Source organism: Prosopis cineraria, unplaced genomic scaffold, assembly GCF_029017545.1.
Source record: "Prosopis cineraria cultivar Desert tree isolate PC_DT_omini unplaced genomic scaffold, ASM2901754v1 PC9, whole genome shotgun sequence".
NCBI lineage: Eukaryota > Viridiplantae > Streptophyta > Magnoliopsida > Fabales > Fabaceae > Prosopis > Prosopis cineraria.
The window spans coordinates 20,504,420-20,514,141 of NW_026555340.1; positions in this window are offsets into that span (position 1 = coordinate 20,504,420).

Below are 9,722 nucleotides of genomic sequence, written 5' to 3' on the forward strand. Positions count from 1 at the left end.
TGGGAAAATGTCTAAACGTTCCAAAAGAAACACATTAGTCAAATGAGTAAATAATATTTGTGGATTTTCAATAGATATTAAACATTTGAATGAAGAGCTAAAAATAATGGGAAATGTTTTTAATTTTGTATATCATATTAATTCTTAAAAACAAAAGTTAAACACTATGTATCTTGTCCATAGCTGGATTGTAGATTGCCATCCCCTTCTTTTGTTAAGTAAAAATTCATACTCAATTCATAATGAGGAAAAATCACTTAAAAGTTGAATTGGATCCATGTTTATTTGGTTCTACATAGGGTTTTATTCAAAATTTAAGTGGAAAATACCTTAGTTTAATTATTTTTAATCCTTTTAAAATCACTCAGTTTTTCGGAAAAACTAAGTGGTAGAATATTTTCTAAGTAGTCTTAATTTTATCTCGTTTGCATTATTTAAAAAAAACAAAATTCATAAGGTGAAAAATTAAAAATAAATAAATAAAAGTTCATTGGAGTTAGATTTGAGTACGAGCAAAGCCCGATCACATGCTCAAATTAATTACAAAAGATGCCATACTATAGAACTGTGCAATCTTAATTGTATGTGTGATAATAGGAAAGCCAAAGGTGATTCCAATATGCTATCTCTTGTTTATCTATAATATTATAATAAGATGACACCTGTACAATTTTTTCTTTTTTTGTAAAAGCAGCTTAGTATTGCATTCTTGTAGTGAACAAAGCATCAGAACTACAATAGCTCAAATATTTCCATATTTGAGAATTTCACTTTAATTAATTGTGCCTGAAGTTTTATCCTTTCATTGAAACCTTTCAAACTACAATAATTCATTCCCTTAAAAAGGAGGGGCCAAACAAAACTCTTGAAAATTGCCCAAACTAAATTAGTAAATGTACTGCACAAAACTCAAAAATGAAATTATATTATTTCTAACTCCCAAATATAGCTGGTCGTTATAGTTTCTGTAGATTTATAAATACAAATTGCACTATTCAATAAAATCTTGAACTTCAGCCATCCAAATCTAGTTTAAAATTATGAGTATGGAATGGAATATAAGTAAAGACTAAAGACTTTAATAACAACCAAAATAAATCTTTCGATTGACAACTAATTTTTTTTTTTTAATAACAAAGAAACAAAGCCTTAAGATGATGATATAGTTAGGTAGCCAGCAAAGTCCATATCACCATTGGAAGTTCTGATTTAAATATTCATACATTTAGAAGGTGATATCGTCATAACTCTCATTTCCTCGTTCATACTATAAGCATTATGTGAAACCAATTTGTATAGTTGTTCGTGCATTCACGTCCTTATTACTCAAAATGAATTACCATATCTCATTTGTAAAAACAGGTTCATTGTAGTTAAAATAAATAAACCATAAAAGAGATAAAAAATATGATTCCAAGTTTGCAATGGTTAAAGTAAAGTTAAACCAATAAAAACTAATGTAAATTAGAATATAAACAATTTTGAAAGCGTCTGCTGTGGTAATTTTGCAAAGAAGGCATGCTCACATTTTTCACCCACGTTGGACCCAAATAGCTCAATTTGGCTCTAGACTCGATCCAAAGGCTTATAACCATCATCAACTCATTACACTTAAATTTACTTAATTGATCTTATTAATTTAATTAATTCAAGAGTTAAATTTAAGATGTTACCATTTGTCTCCCTAGAGACGTGATCATAAGATATCTCATAATCTTTCACAATCAATTATGCCTCTTATTTCATGAGTAAAAGCAGGGTAGTCTCTATCATGCAAATGCAATATGCTGTAGATTGCTTCCATGAAGTTAGAAAACATTCTTATTTTTTTTCAAATCTTTTTCCCAACAGAAGTAATTTCAAGCCTCCTCGAATACCCAGCATCTCTATAGTAATATTAGGGTAATATATCCCAACTTTTTCTTGAATTCGTGTCTCCAACAACCATCTTCATTTTGTATAAAGCCTATATAAGTAGTTTCATTGTTCATATATTTACATATCCCAACAGAAAATCTAACCCTTTCAGGTTTTGGTTTGCCTCCAATTATTGGATCATTCCTATTCCTTTATTATTTATTCAATTTATCTCTTAACATTTCAATGTTCATAACTTCATATCCTCTTAAAAAAGTTGAGAGAGAATGGACATGGAGATTGAAAAAGGTGTTGTCCTTTTTTTTTTTTAATATAAAGCCACAAAAAACCATGCAAAATTAGGTCAAGTGTATAAGAATGTGACATTCTGGTAGAGGGTCATCAAAAATAAGATGTTGTTATCGTCGTTCGATGCTTGATGAGCAAGCCAGTCCGCACACTTGTTGGCATCTCTAAACACTTATTGTCCTTTGTTTATATGAAAAGCTTATAATGTATAGATAAACCTAATAATAATTAATAAATATCACAATAATATTTAATGAATACAAAATATTTTTTGAATCTCAACAGAATAAATCTTAATAAATAATATATATTAAAAAAATAAATATTTATTTCAACACTCCCTCTCAAACTCAAGATGATCATGAGTTTGTAACAATTTGTATCGCTTAATTTAAAAATGTATGATCGAGAGAAGCTTCAAAGAATTTTCTTATGCATAAATAACAAATCATCATTGGACAAAATCTTGAAGTGATTCTTGAAAGATGAATAAGTAAGCAGAAATTTAAAAGTAATTTTTTAAAAATGAATCACTAGGCAAGAAACTTCAATAATGATTTTAAAGAGATGAATCACTATACAAAAAACTTGAGAATAATTCTCGAAAGCATGAATCACGAAGTAAAATCTCAAATTAAATCATTAAAATGTTGAAATATAGATAAAGAGGGAATGAGGGCTGAAACCTTCCAAGATAAAACGAAGCTCTATACGGCATAAAATATAAACTTGATTAACTTGATTCCTGAGACCTATGGGTTATAGGCCCATCATGCTCCTTTAATTCTGTCCTTACCTCTTTCATCATCCAACATATCTGAGCAACCAAGGCAATTTTCAACATGACACTACATCAACATTGCCTAAAAAAAAATCAAACCTTTCTCATCAAAAGAATTTTAATGGTAACGAGCTAGATTCTTCCCCATGATTGTTCTTCTTTATTTTTTATGTCGTTGCCTGACTAATGAATTATTACTCTGTGAGCAACTTTTGCAGAAAAATCGAGTGGTTTTTTCTGATCATACGAATGATAAAAGCAACGAAAATATTTATGAAAGCAATGATGGATGAATTGGGTATTATTAGGGGCACAATAATAATAAGTGGATACTGTGAGTATCAACAATTGCATCATGAGGAACAAAGCAACTGAATCTTCATTTTTCATTCCATAAACTACAAAACCACTAATCGCCAATCATGCCACTATGTGTATTGTCCCTGAAATTATTAAAAAAACAAGACACTGATTAGATATTAAAAAAAAATTCATGTACGAAATGGACCAGTAAAATAACCCAATGCCTCTGTGAGACAATTGTATTGAGCCCTAACCATAAAAAGATAGAGATGTTAGGTTTGCGCTCCCTTTATATCTAAAAAAAAAGTCCAATATTAAAATTTATTATGAGTTTTAACTAACTAAAGTAGAGAGAATTCATATTAGGTCATGAGAGCAAAATCATACTCATAATTGAGGTGTAGCCATTTGAAAGGGAAGAAGAGAAAAAATTATTTTCACATATTTATAGGGCAATCTTAATAAATTAACATTTGTGGATTATTAACTGTTGGATCAGTTTGAAATTTGGTCAATTGATTTAAAACATTTAATGTGCCATTTTCAATGATTGGATTGTTGATTCTTTACTTGGTGTAAAAGTTATTCTATTTGAACTACCACATTTGGTTTGGGTGTTTTTTCATGTTCTTCATTTTCTTTCGTGAGCTTATTATTTTGATGCTTTGGCGGATCGTTTGCACTTATTTGTACATCTAATTGAGACTCTTTGTACATTATTTTAATCATGGTAAAGCTGATTTTCATTGGCCTGGACTGACTTGCATTTCACGTTAATAATTTCTGGTGTCTCTGATTTAATTGTGCTATTTATTTTTGTCATATATTTGTTTATTTGTTCCTCTGTAATTGTTAGCAAGTGATAAAAATTTATTTCTAATACATATTAATTATTGAGTCATGTTTTTCTCATCATAAAAGTTGCCTATCTCAACTCTAATAAGTGGTATGAGAGTATGTGTGTAGATAAACAATGCATATGTTTTCCTTTCCTATAAGAAAAAGAGGTCAAAATAGGTGTTAAAAGAAAAGAATATGAACAAAACTAGTCTAAGACCAATTAAAATTAGGATAATTAATAGTTCAACCTGTTCAAGCTATAATCTATATGGATCTACGCTTAATAAGCTCAAGAACAAGACTATTAGGTGAAAAAATATATTTATGTAATAAAATTTAAAATTGTTAAATAAACATGTCTTATAGATATGTTACATATCATGTCATAATTATTTTATCGTTACAAATTATAAAACAATTATTGTTCTCCATCAATTGGTTTGCAATTGCTTCCCTAAACACAATTTTAATAGTGAGTTTCCAATCATCCAACAAAATAATTCAATTAGCCTTTTCCACTACATCTTCAAACAAATTTTGTAAAACATTGATTGCTTCAACACAATTTATATAGATTATAATTATAATCCTGTGAAAGCCTATGTCTCATCAAAATGTTATGACATGTTTGGAAACATATTCAACATAGTCAAAACAAACAATAAAATTTTTCCATAAAATTAAATTAGATTGGCAAGTTAAAAGTTACACTAAATCTATATATACCACATATAAACCTCCTTTTTTTTTTTTGTTAAAGATATTCATCATTAGTGACGAATTTAGACTCATCTTCGTGGGGGTAAAATTTAAAGCCATCAAGAATGGGGTAAAATTTGTTCAAAAACTATGAACATTAAAATTGATCTTTAAGCTATAAACCTAGGATTATTTGAAATTTTAAACTTTTTTTTTTCGTGAATTTTCATTCCTAAACATTTAAAATCATAGCAATCTTTTCCTTTCAGTTAACTTTAACTATTAGTTAACTAAAAAATTTTAAAAAAAATCAAAATCACAAAAAAAAGTCCATTTTTTTATTTTATGTCATTTTCTATAATTTTTGGGTCATTTTTATGATTCTTTTGGTTTTTTTTTTAATAATTTTTTATGTCCTAATATGATATTTTCTTGTCAACTCACTGTAAATTAATTGTAAGGGGAGATTGCTACAATTTCAAATATTTAGGAGTGAAAATATATCAAAATAAAGTTTAGGTTTTCATATGTTATTAACATATAGGTTAAGGGCTTTTTTTTTTTCCTTTGATACTTTAAAAGTTAAATTACCCAATTATCCAAAATGATTTATTGAACTTAGTCCGAAGTCGTCATTAAAAAGAAGTTTACTAACAACGGTAAGATAAACAAGAAATTGACTACTTACAAAGAAAAATAAACCCTTTTGATGTAATTAAAAAATATATAGTGAAACTTATGTACTAAACTTAATTGAAATCAAAGTTAAAAAAGCTGTCTTTTATTCAAAAAAAATATGCGAACAAAATATAACTTTTGAAAACATATAAAATAACTAAATTATTGAAGTTAACAACACAAATCATAATTTGTTATTAACTGGATTCCCAATAAAAAATTTTGTACGAGAAAGATGAAGGTAATATCATACTAATTAAATCCTTTATACATAAAAATGACAAAGTGCAGCTTTTATATATGAAATGTTTAACCTTTAATTTCCTTGACCGACGAGAAAAATTAGGTACATAGGCTATATTAAAAACTCTGCAAAGTGCAAACTTGTCTCTAATTATCAATTAAGTTAAAATAAAAAAAGAAAAAGAGATTCTTCAGAGTTTCACTTTTACAGCCTCTTTTACACTTTACTTTATGTTGTCAGATTTTTCTTTTTCTCTTTTCTTTTTTTAAAATTATGTATAAATTTTTGCTCCCTTTTATTGGGCCAAATTTGTTGCTTTCTAATTTTGGCTATATGGAAAATTTTAAGTTAATAGCCGCGAGTCCTCCTATTCAAATATTAATTTTATAGTAGTTATTAATAATGGACGTAGTAATTTTTTTTCCTTGTTGATAATTTGATGTGTGTGATAATTAGGAACCAAGCATCTAATTAGTTCCCCTCTTTAATATGGATTAATTCTATTGCATTTTTCTTAAAAATGAAAAAAGTGGGTTAATCATAAGTCTCTCCTTAAAATCATTTTTAATTACTTATAAGAAATTAAACTTGAAATATGATAATTGTTTATAAAAAATAAAATCTTATTTTTTATTGAGAGATAATTTCAACAATAATTGTTTCAATTAAAAAAAAAACGGCTAAATGCAATGTACGATTTGATTTGCGCTTTTACAATCAATGAAAGTAGAGATCGTAAAATGAATCTAATTATATAATTAAAAATTGGCCAAAAATTAAGTAATAAAGGCAGATACTGCATTGAAAATTATTTAACCCTAAAGATTTAATGATGAATTTTTAAATCATCAAGATTAAATTGAAAATAGAGCGAAACAACGAGGATTAAAGGATAAAAATTGAGTATTAGTCTAAGAACTTGAAATTCATTGTATTTGTCCCCCCTACACTTTTTAACATTCATGTTTATCCCTTCAAAAATTGATATTCATCTTTTCTTTTCCCACCTTTTTCTCTATATATTGAAAAGAAAAGTAGGAAAAAGGAGTGGTGGCCATGAATAATCAAAAGCAACAATATCTCTATCATATTGCCAATTGGGGCTACTACAAATGGTCAAGACTAAGGAAACAAAAACAAAACAAAAAAAAAAACTCTAACAATAAATGCATTTTTTTAAGTTATCTAAAAAGTGTTACTTGCTGAGCATTTTTTTCCTAAAGAGATCCCTAACTAATACTGAGAGGTTAGGAGATAGTTGAGGAGTTGTAATCCTGTAAAACAATTTGCAACATAGACTTATCATCTAATGTTTGGTAGATAAAAAAAATAATTTCTAAAAACGAAATGAGAAATACATATTTCATTTCTTTTTTTTTAAATACTCTTTCATATATATATATATATATATATCAAACATTGTCTTAAAGTAATCCTCGTAGTTGCATTATGCCAACAAGGTAAAACAAACTAATTCAAATTCACATATATAATCAAATTCTTTTCATCATCTGCTGCTTTAATTTCTTGCAGAAGGGTGGTTGTTAATCAAAAGTGAGAAAGTTTTGTTTACTATCCAAAGCATACTTAGCAAGATTGTGGCCACAAAAAGATGCCTCTCTACACATAAACTTGAATGAAGCAAAACTAGAAATATTTAGGCAATTCCTTGCATGATCAATAATGTCTCTAATAGGGACGTCTCTCAAACAAACTCCATGGGAGGGCCAAAATGCAAAACTATATAATTAATTTTAATTTTAACATTTTTAACAAATAAAAAACATGTAAATTTAACAATTTTTTTTTTTAGGTGAATCCGTCTCTGGTCTCTGAACAAGCGTAGGCTCATATCATCTCCAATAATTAAGTTGATAGCTTCAACATAATCTGTGAGGATGTTAACGTTATGAAGGCCTAATTTGCAGCAAAGGTCAAAACCCTTATCATGCCAACAACTTCAGCAATAGTGATTGGAATTGGCCAACATTAGAATTAAAGCCAATACTTGTAAAGTGTGTTTTCTCGATCATCAAACAAGTACTCTTATGAAATCTCCTTCTTATCAATGAATTCACCAATATAGGTTGATCAATGTTGTTCCTTTCTCTAGGATTTTTGCCTCATATTGTATTAAAAGATATAAAAAAATAATTAAAGTAGAGGTAAGAGATAATGTATGTTTGATGTTTGAGGTTGGAGGAGAAGGGAGACAGAGTGGCAGTCAAAGTGAAGGAAAAGAAAGGGACGCTGTCTTAGCCTTTAATCTTACAACAAACAAACACACGCAGCTTTCACTAACCGCCTCATCGGTCCCATCATTCCTTAAAGTCTTTTGTTTTGTTTTTGTTTCTGTTTTTTTTTTTTAAATTTACTTTGTTTTCTTTTTTATTTTAAAATATAAAAAAGTGCCTTTTGTTTTCTCCAATAAAATCTCTTCTTACAATAAAGTGACATGAATGAATCAAACAGTCCCGTTCCCTATTTCTCTCCCTTTCAAAAGTTTCTTGCACTTTTTACGAAAAATCATCTTTCTATTCTATCCTTAAACCTTTTTTTTGCCTTTTTCTTTCTTTATTATTACTATTATTATTATTATTATTTGTAGGGTTCCTCTCTTTTATGTATCAACCTCTTCTTCTTCATCTTTGCTTTCATGCCAAAACTCCCATGTGCAATTCTCTCTCTCTCTCTTTCTCCCCCCATTTCACAACATTCAAATGCTTCTCTCATTTTATTAACTGCAAGTTGTTTTTCTTATTTAAAATAAGTCTCTAATTTAAATTTGGCATTGATATATTTGAGTGGACTTTAATTTGACTATACTCAAAAAATTCTCTCACCTCCGAATTTCTATATAAAAAAACTTATATACTTAACCTTACATATTTAAAGTATTTATTTTTAAATAAATTAATACATGGATATTTGTTATAGATTATTTATTTTATAATAAATTTTTGTTATTAATATTATTAACATATTAAAATTTACATGTCTTGATATGATTGGATAAAAGTATATTAAATATATAAAGATAAGCATATAAGTCTTGCCCTTTCCATTTGTTTACCGACAAGATATTTGCACGATTATTGGCAAATTCATATTTTGTATTTTTATATTAGAAGTATGAAAATTGTACCTAATTTTAAAATTAGTTTATTTAGTTGTTTTATATATATAGTAAATTAAATGATTTCTAGGTAAGTCACTTATCATTGATTTATTTTCACCGAAAATTAGAAGGGTTAAAAAATGATAATTATTTCAACATTATTTGTTTTTCTTTTCAAGGTTAAAAAAGATTTAATTAGGATTGCCAACGGCGCATGAAGTAGGAGCCCAGATCATAGTACGGAAGAGGAATACGGGGCCCACACCAAAATACTCACAGCCCATGGACATTCGGGATGCGAGTGGGGCCCAAATAGGGTAGACAACTTGAAAGATAATGGGAAGACGAAAATGCCCCTGAGGAGTTTTTTTTTTTTAAATGGAAAAAGTTCAGATGAGTTAAAACAGAGACCAAGGCAAAAAATGCATTCAAACTCCGAGAACTTGTCTAAGTGATTAGAAATTTGGATAACTTAACTTAAAGATTTTTGTTCAAGTCTTACGGTATGCAATCATGCAGCTAAACATGTTTGAGAATACAAAGCATGCTTAGCCAGCAATACTTGCAAAATCTCTCAAAGAGAGCCCCACCTATATAGGGATTTGAATTAGTTCAAAGCGGATTGGGTGACAATAAACCTGGCATACCCAATGCTTCAAGATACCAGGTGGATCTACAAAAAAAAAAAGCTTACAAAAATACCTGCAAATAGCTCATAACAAAATACTTACATTGACAATAGAATTTGATACAACGATCTTGTAAATTATAAATTAAATTTTTACCAACTGGATTAACCATTATCGGTGTCCTTGATGAGCTTTTTATTTAGAAAATATATAATCATTCATCCTTATAATTTTATTAAATTTTACTTTTAATTCTTATATTTT